At 40.6% G+C, this 14,085-nt stretch overlaps 1 protein-coding gene across 1 annotated transcript in view; it reads left to right on the top strand.

The window, feature by feature from the left end:
• The first annotated feature begins 5,072 nt into the window (after positions 1-5,072).
• STK33 (serine/threonine kinase 33) overlaps positions 5,073-14,085 on the top strand; it is a 184,174-nt gene continuing 175,161 nt past the window's right edge. The window contains exon 1 of the mRNA XM_036860124.1: positions 5,073-5,184. The gene's annotated coding sequence lies outside the window, so the exon portion shown is untranslated. The remainder of the gene's footprint in view (positions 5,185-14,085) is intronic.

Below are 14,085 nucleotides of genomic sequence, written 5' to 3'. Positions count from 1 at the left end.
TCCAACTTTGTTCTTCTTTTTAAGATTGTTTTGCCTTCTCTGAGTTTCTTGCATCTCCATATGAATTTTAGGATCAGATGGTGAATTTCTACAAAAAAGGCAGCTGAAATTTAGGTAAGGATTGCATTGAATTTGTAGATCAATGTGGGGAGTATTTCCATCTAAACAGTATCAAGTCTTCCACTCTATGAACCATTAATTTAGTTTTGGCTTGCACTAACCTGAACTCTATTAGTTTTATCTGACAAGGGGGCTGTGTCAGACATCCACAGTTGATCAGAAAAACTGAGTTAATTGCTAAATGTTTATTTCCTTTTGAGCTATGGGGATAAGGTACAGTTTTACTTTTGTCAAGGTAGGAGAAGAGAAAAGTGGAAAGACTTTGTATAAATTGGTAGAGCCTACCAATAATCAAAGAGCTATCATTAGGATAAAGTTACATTTTGCATTATACACTTTTCAAAGACATGTCCCCCAGTTTAAGAAATCTTAATATAACACATAATGATTTTAAAATATCATAATTTATCTTATAGAACAGAAAAATTATGGAGTGATGTTTTTGTGATATAGAGTCTTTTGAATAACAGAGATAAATTGTAATTAATGTGTAAATCAACTGCTTCTTGACTTACGAAAACTGAAGTCCATCTCTTCCCTCCAAGACTTTGGTATTTTTACTAACAGGGTCAACAAACCCTGGAACAAACTATACTAATTGCTTCTATGTTTTGTTACATTGACAAACTTGGATTCTGATCTCTCTTCTTAAATGTCAAGCAATTTGATATTGCATTGTAACAATGATGTTACCATAGAGTGTTTAAGTAAACAGCATATAACACTTGTTGGCAGTGGTGACTTTGATAATTACTGGACTAGGATGAGAGCCCATTGCTGTGCAGTAATGACCCCTGGAATAGACTGAGCACCCTTGGCAGTGTCAACAGTTTGTTGTTGTTAGGGGTCATGGTGTTGCAATCCATCACCTCACTGAGAACTGATGACTTCAGACATGGTAACCAGCCGGGATATTTAACATAGCTGCCTTGAGCCACTGGAAAACTTCAAGAAACTTTCTGTCTAAGGCATTTACATAAAGGGTTCCCCAAGAAAACCCAGTAGCTCTATGAACATATTGTAGGGAGTTATGTTTTACTTCCTTGTGTGGTTTCTCTGATTCTTCCCTATAAATATTGGTGACATTTGCACATTAGAAATGAATATTTGTCTATCTGTCAGCCTATTTACCTATTTATCTATCCATCTATATATCAACATGTTCTACAAAGTCTCTTCTTTCCTTCTTCCTGCGCTTCCTTTATTCATTCTTTCATTTACTAATGCCATGGTTTTTTATTAAATAGCTACTAACTGCCAGCCACTGTTCCAGGTACTGGGAGCAAGCAATAAACAAAGAGGCTGGGTCCCTACTGTCTTGAAGCTTAACTTCCAGTGAGGGAAGAAAGAAAATAAATCAGATGGTCTTAGATGGTGTTCAGTGCTCTAGGACAACAAAGTAAAGTAATGTGATAGACTGTGGGAGGGACTACTTTTGATAGGGGGATCAGGGAAGGCTTCTCTGAGGAGGTGGCATGTGAGCTGAGATATAGATGATTAAAAGGAACCAGCCTTGTGGAGGTATGGGGGCAGAGACTTATAGGCAGAGGAAACAACAAGTCAAAATATCTGAAGCAGCTTAAAATAATACAGTCAATACAATGAAAAAAAAAAGGTAGAAATGAGGGAAAATGGAAGAGAGAGAGAACAGAAGAAAGTTGTAACACTGATATGCAAGCAGTAGAGTTTGACAAAATTACTAATGTTGAGCTGCAAATTTGGTTCCTGTCTTCCTAGAAGCGAAGGTGAAAAGGGAAAAGTGATCAATTTCATGGTTTGCTTTCTTTATAAGGAAATCAGTTTTTCAAGGAGAAAAAGATTTTTTCCCCTGGCACTCAGGATTGAAATACATTAAGGCACAGAGTGATCGTATGTTAGTGTGCATCCACCCCCGCCTTCCCCCTAGATGTCCATGTCCTAATTCCTGGAAGCTGTGAATGTTACTTTCCATGCAAAAAGCACTTTGCAGAGGTGATTAAGCTAAGGACCTTGGGATGGGGAGATTATTCTGGAATTTCTGGGTGGACCCAATCTAATCATTTGGGTCCTTAAAAGCTAAGAACCTTCCTAGCTAGAATCAGAGGGAGATGTAACCTCAGAAGCACGGTCAGAAAGATGCAATATTGCTGCCTTTGAAGACGGAGGAAAAGGGCCATGAACCCAAGGGATGTAGGTAACCTCTAGAAACTGGAAAAGGCAAGGAAACAGATTCTCCCCTGGAGCCTCCAGAAAAGAACAAGTCCCTGCTGACACTGACTTTAGTCCAGTGAGCTTCTGACTTATAGAACTGCCAGATAATACACTTACATTGTTTAATCACCAAGTATGTGGTAATTTGTTACAAAAGCCATATAAAACCAATATAAGTAGATTCATCTTGGTTGCAATAACAGAAACTCAGCCATTTGAACTAGCTTAAGCAAAAGAGTGCATCTTATTATAAAGATTTGGAATATTACGTGGAATTCAAAGGCAGGAATGCAGCTCATTTCAAGAAATAAAATGATCAGGGATGGAAAGCTGTCACAACTCTTTTGGTCTCTTCTCTCCTCTTTGTGAATCTCTTTCATACTTCCTGTTCTTTTCACATTTTTCCTGCAACTTGGTTTTCTGCATTTCTCCAGGCCACATTATGGGAAGGCATGTCTGTGGATAGCTTCTGACTTTCAATATTACAGCATTCTATGTTTCTATGTCAGCTACCTAGATTTAGAAAAATTAAAATCTCTCAGTCCTAATTCCAAATTCCTGGGAGAAAGATGTGATTGGGTTGGCTCTGGTATTGCTGTTGGAGCAATAGACTGTGGACAGGTGGCCTGGTTTGTCTGAGGATCAGGGCTAGTTTCCAGAAAAAGATATCTGGCTATACTGCTGATTTTATTTTTATATTTTAATTTTTTAGATTTTTTTTTGATGTGGACCATTTTTAAAGTCTTTATTGACTTTGTTACAATATTGCTTCTGTTTTATGTTTTGGTTTTTTTTGGCCGCAAGGCATGTGGGATCTTATCTCCCCGACCAGAGAGCAAACCCGCACCCCCTGCACTGGAAAGTGAGCTCTTAACCGCTAGACCGCCAGGGAAGTCCCTATACTGCTGATTTTCAAATGCAACTTGCAACTCATCTAGGGGTCAATAAATCATTTAACGGGTGGAAACCAGCATTAAAAAGCGATAAAATGCATGTGGAATGGGTAATATTTTAGTTTTAGTTATTAAATGCGTAGGTACCTGTGTACTGGGTGATAATGTAAAACATATTTCTTTTGGTGGATTATCGTCCAAAAAACTTGAAAAACCCTGGGCTGGGCAATATGGTAGGATTCTGCTACTGGGATGTAATAAACATCATTCTTAAAATAATCCCTCCAGTAAATTCAGAGGTGTCATGCGTATCTTTTTTTAATAGCATCTCAATATAAGCAGATGGCATAAGGGTGAAGCATGACTTGGTAGAGACAATTTTGTAAGGGTGAAGAAAAAGTGGTACAAACAGCTTTTTGATGGTCTGGCTTAATTCAGGATAAAACATAGCCCAGTGGTTCCCAATCTAGCTTTGTATCAAGCTCGTATGAAGATCTTTTAAAAATGGTTTCATGAGATTTACTTAATCAGAATTTCTGGAAGCGTGTCCTGTGAATCTGTATTTAAACACAAAGCAAAACAAACAGAACTCCCCGGATGTCTCTGATATGTAGCAGGTTTGGAACTCACTTGACCCAGAGACTATGTAGAGGAGGGGGTCATCTGCATGCCTTTCAAACAATTCTCCGTAACTGTAGTTTCTCTCCACCAGGCTTTTCACAGCCATGAGAAAGTGGACAGTTCAAAGTTATTTCTTGGTAAGGCTGTGGAGTGTAAGACTACACAGCTGCTGACTAAAGGCAGATCCACACACTTCACAGCTCAGTGAAGCAGATGGTAGAGTTTATCTTCTTTTGTTGGACATTGTGGCACTAACACTCATGCTTGGATAGAGGCAGGGTTCGGGGAGAGAGACAGAGAGATAATTCTTGCAGGCTATTCCAGACCCTTGTTAGACAACAGTTCTGTACTTCTTCAGAACAAAGTCTGGCCAATACCCCAAAGTTCTAGAGTACAGGACATGGTGGGGGTTATTTTTGTGTTCGGAAAATTTTCAAAATTGAAGTTACCGGTTGCTTACCACGGCCATTATGAGTTTTCAGATGAAGCTGACGGGAGGAACCCGTTGCCAAAGGTGGGCTTCTACCTCTAAGCAATAAAATGAATCGACCTGCTGTACCAAGTTCTTGGCTATTAATCAAATAAATTTTAGAGGATATCTGCCTGAATAATTAGGCTAGTATCTGGAGAGTTGAGCCCACCCCTCGTCCCCCCACCCCCGCGGCAGCTGCTAGAGAACAAGACCCGTGTCCACAGAAGCCATTCCTAGTTCAGGTCAGAAATACATTAGCATACAGCTGGAGCCCGCATTTCTAGCCTCTATTGCAGGGGGGCACGCATTCAGATGGTTCCACAGAGCTCTGTGGCTAAAACATATTCCTGGTAATTGTCATTTGATCTCTCAAGAGCCTTCTCAGCGCCTCCGTGGGGACAAACACCCTGCACTCCGGGGTCTGTCCCCCCAGCACTGGTATTCATTTCCCTGACTTTTAGGCCAGCTCGGAACCCACTCCAGTGCGAGGCTTACAGCCCCAGCTCCAACCGGCTGGACCACAAGGCCTCGAGCCCTGAGCGAGAATATTAGCCTGGACATCACCTCAGCACTGTGATATCACTGTTATAAAGTGTAACATGTGTCTGCTTCTCTGTCCCCGAGACAGGCTTCTCAGGTCCATCGCTAAGAGGAGCTGCTCGCGGGAACGCCTCCGAACGCACCTGGGAGCACCCTCCTCGCCAGCCCCGCCGCGGGGAGAAGGGCTTCGCGCCAAGCCGACGCGCTTTGTCCCGACGCGGCCCCCGTCCACCTCCCTGCGGCTGCCCCGCCGGCCGAAAAGTTTCTTCAGGTGCGGAATTCCGGACTTGGCGACCACCAGCGCGGAGTGTGCGCGCCAGTTGGGAGCCAGCCCGCTCGACGGCCCGGGTGAGTGGCCCCCTGGCGTTGCGGTGCAGGGCGGACCCCGCGGAAGTGGGCGGGAGGCCCCGGGCTAAAGCCGACCTGGCCGTTGCTGTGGCAACGCGCTGGCAAACGGGCAGCTGGGCCTCCGCCGCTCAGTCGGCTGGTGGCCCCCGCCGTCCCTTCCTAGTGTTTCCCGGGGCCCAGACGTTGGGACCTCATTTCCCCCTGGGTCGGTGTTTGGGGTGGTCCCTGGCTGTCCCGGTTCATCTCCACCTTCTCACCTCAACCCCAGCTTGGGACGTGAACCTTTTTGAAATTTAAAGCGAATTTACTCTAGGGTAAGTGTAACACATCCTTAAAAGTTCTGAAGTTGCGTTGTTTTTTTTTTTTTTCCTTTCTCTTTCTCTTTTTAATCTCCTAGAGCCTGGCACCTAGTAGGACCTCATTATTTGGTAGTTCTTACAGCACTTAGTGTAGTTGCTTGCACACAGTGGATGGCACATTTGAGGAGATAGCATGGCATAAGAGCAGCCTCTGTGTAGACAGGTAATTTAAGCGCTCTACCTCAGTTTCCTCATCCGTAATTGCAGACCACATTTTCTCACAAAGTGTTGTGGGCTCCAAGGAGCCTGTATGTGAGACTGCGTTGTGAACAGTAAATATCAAGCACTTGGGGTTTAGTTGTAACGGGTGTTTACATGCTGCACGTGGTTTGATTCCCCCTGTCCCGTATCACCAGGCAAGGGGGACCTTCTCTTTTGTCTAACCACCAAACAGCTCCAGTATTCAACCAGAAAATAGGGTCATGCATCGGAAGAGGGCTCTGCCAATGGAAAGAAGCATCAGCAAGTTTTGAACCTAAACTTTTCTTGTTTTAGACACTCTTCCAGGCTCCCCCGCTTCAAATTACAGCTGCTATGCAGATGCCTCACATATTTAAATTTCTAGCTCATGTAAATCTCTAGTGAATCATAACACCATCCATTTAGTTTGCAAGCCAGAAGTCTTGGACTCTCTTTCCATGTGCAAATCATCATCAAGGTCTGTTTATGTTCAAACCAAACTCAATTCCATCCACTTCTTTCTGTCTCTACCACTGTCACCCTAGACCAAGCTGCCATTGTCTCTTGCCTGGTCTCCTGTTGTAGCCTCCAAACTGGTCTAAAGGTATTCACCCTGTCCTTTCAGTATTCTTGTCTATTCTTTGCCCTGTAGCAAGACTAATCTTTTGAAAATTAAAATTTCATTACGATACCCTTCTTCTGCCCCCCTGCCGCTTAAAATCCATCAGGATTTCTTATTGCTCTTAGGATAAAAGTACAACTCTTTAATGTGGCCGATAAATTGGATGGCCATATATTTTATCATATAAACCAATATACCTTTGAGAGTAAAAGAGAGTGCTATTATTTACACTGGGACTGTCCCTCAGGCAAACTGGGGTACTCCACCTATAAGGTCCTGTAGCATCTACCTCCTCTCTAGCCTTATCTTACACTAGGCTCCCTTGGTTCTCTGTGTTCCAGTTACACTGACTCTGAGTCCTTTGTCTCCGTTTTCCCTCCTACTACAGGGGCTTTGCATATGCTCTTCTCCTTCCAGGTATGCTCTTCCCTCTTCTCGTTAACTCTTGCTCATTCTTCACTTCTCAGATCAGATGGTTCCTCAGGAAAACTGCCACTGACCAACCAGTCTGTCTAGGACAAGCCCCCTTAGGGTGTAGGCTCTTCTGACACCAGTTATCTGTCCTTAGTAGCATTGTCCCAATTTTAATTTTGTCTGTGTGTCTGACACGTAGTATGTAGTTAATAAATACTTAAATATTTTAATTATAAGAATTTTCCCATGCCATTAAACAGGCTCTTAAAATAACCATCGTGGTTAAGAGCATAGACTCCAGAGCCAAGCAGATGCATAGATTTGAATTTCAGCTCTGCCACAATTCCTTATATGAAACTCGTGGGGCTATCTGTGCTTTAAAATTCAGAATTTTTCAGATTATAGAAAGACAACATGGTGTATAAACTGCATCCCTTCTCGTGGGGTCTGGGGCAGCACTCTGTAATCAAACGCATTGTTTTCTTTAGCAAGATAACCACTCAAAGTGGGGTAAGTAAAGACTATACATACTTTTGCTTCAGTTCAGGTCAGGTTTTGCCAACAAATGAATTTGCCACAAATTTATGAGAACACGTGGTGTTCAGAGCTTTTTGGGTTTTAGAATTTCAGAAAAGGGTATGTGAGTCTGTGCCAGTGTAACCTTGAACCAATTACGTAACTTCTCTGTGCCTCCGATTTCTCACCTGTGAAATGGAGATGATACTAGCACCTACCTACCTCACAGTTTCCATTTATGTTGTTGGAGGAGTGAATGAGTGAATACATGTTAACTGCTTAGGACGGTCAGTGGTCCTTAATCAGTGCTATAGAATAGTCAGCTCTTACTATATCATTTTTATTGGCTCCATAATAATCCACACTGTGGATAAAGCATAATTTATTTGCAATTTACTTACTGTTGGATAGTTACATTTCACGTACAAAAATGTAGAGATGAATATCTTTATACTTAAATCTTTTGACTAGATTTTTGATTACTGAAGATCAATTCCTAAAAATGACATTACAGGGTCAAAGGACAGATGAATGCTCTTCACACATGCTGCCACTTTTATAAAGAGTATACCAGTTTACCATCCTGCTATCAGTTTTATGACACCTGTGTTAGCATTATTATTTTTTAAAAATCTTCGCAAATTTCACAGATTAAAAATAGTACCTCATTGTAACTCACATCTTCCATTATTAATGTGTTAAAGCATTAAAAATCTTATTAGCTATTAGATTGCCTGCACAAGCTCTTTGATGGTTTTTATATTGGAGTCTCAATTTTTTTCTTAATTGTTTAATTGTTTGATTTCTGCCTCCCCAGCCCAGGCAGGAGCCAGTATGTTGGGCTTTGGCTGCAATTAGTTGGATAAGGTATCCCTGGAGCCTGGGGTGAGTTGTTACTTGCCTACTGGTTACAGAGCAATGTAGAAAGCAGTGTTTCAGAGGCTGTATCTTGGGGAAAATCTGAAATCAAGATCAGGCTGTTTATCTGAATCTCCTGGCTAACAGGGCTGAGAAGAAAAAGGGCATCCGGGTAGGAGGCAAAGGACTAAGGCAGAAGAAAGGCACAGTGATTCTGAAAGCTGGGAGAAAGAAGCTGTAACCTCTTTTTTTTTGTAGGGGCCTAGCAATTTCTTGTACGGATGAGGAGGGGAATGCGGGACGGGGTAGGGGGCACTTGTCTTGGCCAGACGCTGATCTGTGTGAACTTTTTATAGAGTAAGGATATTATCCCTTGCTTGTCATATTGGGGCATTTCTCCTACAGTTGCCTTTTCTTTTAATTTATGATGGCTTTTGATTTATAGAAATTAAAACAATTTTATGTTGTTTACTTGTTAACCTTTTCTTTTTTGATTCATTGCTTTTTATGCTTAGAAAGTCTTTTTCATGCAGAGACCAGTTAACAAACTACAGTTTCTTTAAAAATGTTATTTTGTGATGTCAGCAAATCAAGGAAGAGTTAATGAAAGTGAAAGAGAATTGAGCATTGTGATTTCCAATAAAAAACCTAAAAGATGATGATGTAAAGGGTGATACTCATGTCATCTTCATGTCTCCTTGAAGATAGAAGATAAGAGCTTATACTGCTGTAAAAGAAACTAACGAAGACTTTTTCTGACAGTCTGTCATAGATCGTGAACTTGTAGAATGGTATCCTTAGAGACTTTTAGAAGTGTCCTGAAAGAGGAAAAGATGTGATCTCTGAAGAGATTTTCTACTTCTTTTATCCATCTGATGATTCTATATAGTATTTCAAGCACCCACAGTTGTTAGATTCTAAGAAATTATTTCCCTGTTTTTAAAAGAGGCTTTAAAAAGGGAAAATGTAATGCAGAATTAATTGCTGACCTTCTAGGCATTGGTAAGTTAGTGTGCTTTAATATGTGCTTCAGAAAGAATTTCCCTTCCTACTGAGCTCCAATAGGGATCAATGAGGTGAATTGTGTTTTGCTTGGACCTGTCTTAGGGTTCCAGAATGTGAAGAGTAAACAACTTATTATTAAACTGTATCAATATATCTTTTTCTTAGTTTATTAACTAAAATAAATCTTAGGGTACATGAAAGACTAACCACCTCACAAATTCCTGCAGTTTTATTAACCCAAAGTTGTTTTATTTCAGGAAGGTTTGTAAGATGAGGGGCAGTAACTTTTAGAATTAATCAGAATATCCTTTCTACTTATGATAGACTAATTATCTTTCTTAAGAACCATTGACTTTTCAGTTTGACTCTCAATAAGGGTGTGGTATAACATCAGGAATAAAGCAAGAAAAAAACAGCTTTATTGATGAAGATAAGTTGATTTAGAAATACTGCTACTGTTTGCCTTAGTATTTGATCTAAATTATGTAGTAGATATTATTAACTATATAAACGTTATTCAACAAGTATTTATTGGGTGCCTACTATGTTCCAGGCATAGTTCTAGAATATTGTCTTATGTTTTTACTTTTACATTGTATGTGTACAAAGTGTGCTTGTGATTCAGTATTCTTAACATGAACTGTGTTCACCTGGAAAAACTGGTCATTTGGACTGACACATATTCATTCAGAGAATCTGAGAAAAGCCTTATGGAAGATGTTCATCCAGTCTCTAAGGTTGAGATGCTGGTAATTGAAAGTTCTACTCTGTTACTTTGTCGTTATCATGGTGGAATGCTTGTCTGCAGTGACAGAGCTTGCTGGGAGAGAATCCATTTACCATTTACCAAAGGCAGCGTGTCTGAGGCTCAGTTTCTTATACTTGAATTCTTTCAAGTCTGTTTGCTGTCAGCAAATCTAACATAGAGGCTCTTATATCTGCTCCAGGGAGCTCAGCTTCCAACCAGCTGAGATATTGGGAAGAAAGCAAATATTTATCCTTGGACGTTTTTCATGGAATCAAATTAATTTTTCCTATCAATCTTCTTGATGTTGGTGTGCAGTTTATGGCAATAAAATGTAATACTTCTCATATTTGTTATTATGAAAGTAAACACCAATGTCCAGCAGTGATTTTCAAGTTAACTTAATTGCTTTTCTGTTTTATCTCTTTGATGGTACATATGTTATAATGTGTACACTTAGCTCATTTTTATACTTGCAGCTCACCTTTTTTATTGAGATATAATTAACATACCATATAATTCATCCTTTTAAAGTGTAAAATTAAGTTTTTAGTATATCACAAGGTTTTGCAACCATCACCACTATCTAATTCTAGAATGTTTCATTGCCCCAAAAAAGAAACCCCACATCTGTTAGCAGTCATTCTTCATTCTCCCCTCCCCCAGCCCCTGGCAAACACTAATCTACTTTCTCTCCCTATGAATTTGCCTATTATTATGGACATTTTATATAAATGGAATCATACAGTATGGGCCCTTTTGCATTTGGCTTCTTTCACGTAGCATGATGTTTTCAAGAATCGTTTCTGTTGTAGTATGTATTAGTCCCTCATTCTTTTCTATAAACAAATAAAATTCCATCATATGGTTATACCACATTGTTTTTATCCATTCCTCAGTAGATGGCAATTTTGGTTGTTTCTTCTTTTTCGCTGTTATGAATGATGCCGCTATGAATTGTGTGTAAGTTTTTGTGTGAACATATCTTTTCATTTCTCTTGAGTATATATCTAGGAGTAGGCTTGCTGGTCATACAGTAACTCTATGTGTGATGTTTTGAAGACTGCCAAACTGCTCTCCAAAGTGGTTGCACCATGTTGCATTCCCATCAGTAATGTATGAGTCGTCTCATTTTTCCATACCATCCCCAACGCTTTGTTATTGTCTATCATTTTGATTATAGCCATCTGAGTAGGTGTGGAGTGTTACCTCATTATACTTTTGATTTGCATTTTCCTGATGACTAATGATGTTGAACATCTTTGGCCATTTGTATATCTTCTTTGGAGAAGTATCTATTTAACTTCTTTATCTTTTAAATTTGGATTCTCTTTTTATTCTTGAGTTGGAGGAGTTCTTTATATATTCTGGATATTAGACCCTTATCAGACATATGATTTGCAGACATTTCCTCCCATTCTGTAGGTTGTCTTTTTGCTTGCTTGATAGGGTCTTTTTTTTTTTTTTTTTTTTTGGCCTCCTCGCCCTGTGGCATGTGGGATCTTAGTTTGAACCCATGCTCCTTGTGATGGAAGCACGGAGTCTTAACCACTGGACTGCTAGGGAAGTCCCTGGTAGTGTCCTTTGAGGAACAAAAGTTTTAATTTTATGAAGTTCAATTTATCTGTTTTTACTTTGGTCATTTGGCTTTAGATGACATATCTAAAAAACTGTTGCCTAATTCAAGGTCAGATTTACTCGTATGTTTTTTTCCTAAGAGTTTTGTGGTTTTAGCTCTAGTATTTAGGCCTTGATCCATTTTGAGTTAATTTTTGTCTATGTGTGATGTAGGTGTCCAAATTAATTCTTTTGTATGAGGATAACCAGTTGTCCCAGGACCATTTGTTGTACACCTCACGTTATTTGTTTAAGTCAACTTGTGAGTCATGTTTTGGGGAAACAAAATTTGGCTGATTCCTTGTCACCTCAATTAGATGCCACCATCCTACACAGAAGACATCCTAGGCAAAGAAATATCTGTATTGCTAGTTAGGACTTTGGTTACCATTTGTATGTAGGCTTATAACTTGGTGAATAGGCTTGCAGGGGATGTGTAAGCTTCAGGGCTGCTTCCCCCTCTAATCTAAGGCCTCTCAAGTAGACCCATAGCTCTCTCCTTGCCATCATTCCTCTGAATTATAACTTGATTGCCACTTGACCTTTTGGGGACCGGGAAGAGTAAAAGAGGCGTTGGAGAGGCCCTTTATAAGCTGGAGAGGTCCTAAAATTTTCCTTCCAGACTCATGGGAGGAACATGGGAAGAGTTGTGAACCTTTTGACAAGGAAAAGAGGGGTATTCTTAAGGGAAGGTAGAGCTTTTTCACCTCTTCATACTTCCCATTGAAAGCTCTACCCTCTGGAATTATGACCTGATTGAGCCTTGGCTTGTTTCAGAACTCCTTTTCCTTGGAATGGAGTGATAGGGAAGGGAGAATTGTGTTTCTCCCAGGGATTCATGTGTGCAGTGTGGGAAAATATTAGGATTGGGGTCAGGCTCACCTGATTTCAAATTTTGTCTCTGCATCTCTATCTTTGGTTTCTTTATCTGTAAAATGGGGATTATAATCCCAACTTCCCAGGATTATTATGAAAAACAGATCAAATATCATATATAAAGTGCCTAACAAATTTATAGCTCCTCAATAAATGCTAGTTTCCCTTTTTTCTTTTCCAAATCTTCTGGGAAATTTGTATAAGTACAGTTTTTTAAAACTCCATAGAATCTTAGCACTGGAAGGGACCTTCATACTCATGACTATATCACTTTGCTGAATCTGTCAAAGCTCTTTTCATGTTTATTCACTTGATTTATTCAGTCGGTTTTTATTGATCACTTAATGTGTTTCAGGCACTGTTCTCTGTATGTCTGTCATTAGTCAGTAGAGAAGAGATAAAAGACATACATGAGACAAAGCCTGGCACATGATTGTCACCTTACTTATCCTACTTCCCTCATTTGATTCATTCACTTACTAAATTAAGAGCCAGACACTATGCTAGATTCTTGGAATATGAAGATACAGTCTTTGAGAGCTTACAGTCTGTTTTGGAGGGAAGCAAACCAAGAAATGATCATATCCCGTGGGAGGTGCTGGAAGAGACACATGGATTGGTGCTATCGGAGCTGGAGGAGAGTACTCCCTAGTCTGCTTGGGGCAGTCAGGGGAGGATGAGCTGAAGGGGAAAGGAATCTGAGGCAGGATGAGCAGCAGACCCAAAAGCCTGGAGGTGGGGAAGAGTGTAGGTCGTTAAGGAAGCTGATATCCAGGGGAATAATAGAAGACAATGACTGACAGGCCAGCAGTGCCCAGCTTTACAAAGAGCCTGTTATGCTGGGCTGAGATGTGAGGTCAGTTTGGATGGAGAAGACAGAAGCATAATTTGTAGTTAAGAACTAACAACTGTCTTGGTTTTATTCTTCTTATTTTAAGCCTAGCTTAAAAAAATGCTTTTCTTTGTCTTTTGTCTTTAGCATTTCCCCCAAGCATCTAATATTGTGGGCTTTTGCCATCCTGCTTCTCTTGTTATAGCATCCTGCCACTTTAATATCATCCTAGGTTACTTGCCTGTCTACTTTGGGATTATGACCTTATCCTCATGGAGAGCTCCCTCTGTGGCTATATACTCTCTGGAGGAGTCTCTGTCCTGTTTGCCCCAGGGCTTAGTCAGAAACAGGAAAGACCCATTAGGTTGGCTGAGACCTAGTGGAGAGAGCGCTATTGGAGAAAGGCCAGGTATAGGGGAAGGCCCCTGAACTGGAGGTGCTGTCCCCTGGTGTTTCTGATGTTGGCATAGTCATAGCGTCTCTTCTGATCTTCTTCCATAGTCACTTACTGATTGGCTCTGCTCCAGGGCTGTGTGTCTCAGGTCCCTTTTGCTTGCCTTATGCAGAGTAACTGAGGGGTTGAAGAGTGGGGCTCAAGAGGCTTCATCTTGTTGGGGGCAGCCTCCTCCCGATAGCCACTCATTTGTCCCCTCAAGACACAGTCTAAGCTGGCCCGTCAGACATGAAAGAACATGTCTGAATTTCCAGAGGTCACTTATATAGGACTTTGTTCTGAGATCCTCCCTATAGTATAAGTCATTGAAGGAACTGGCCTTGGAAAGAAGATTGGTTAGGGCGGGAAGGAAGGGTATGACAGCTGCTTTCAAGTATTTGAAGGGTTGTTCAAGTATAGGAGACAAGGTACCAGATTTGGTCT

This window comes from Balaenoptera musculus, chromosome 8 (assembly GCF_009873245.2).
Source record: "Balaenoptera musculus isolate JJ_BM4_2016_0621 chromosome 8, mBalMus1.pri.v3, whole genome shotgun sequence".
Lineage (NCBI taxonomy): Eukaryota > Metazoa > Chordata > Mammalia > Artiodactyla > Balaenopteridae > Balaenoptera > Balaenoptera musculus.
Note: the sequence above shows the minus strand (reverse complement) of the source record. Positions and strands in the feature narration are given on the sequence as shown.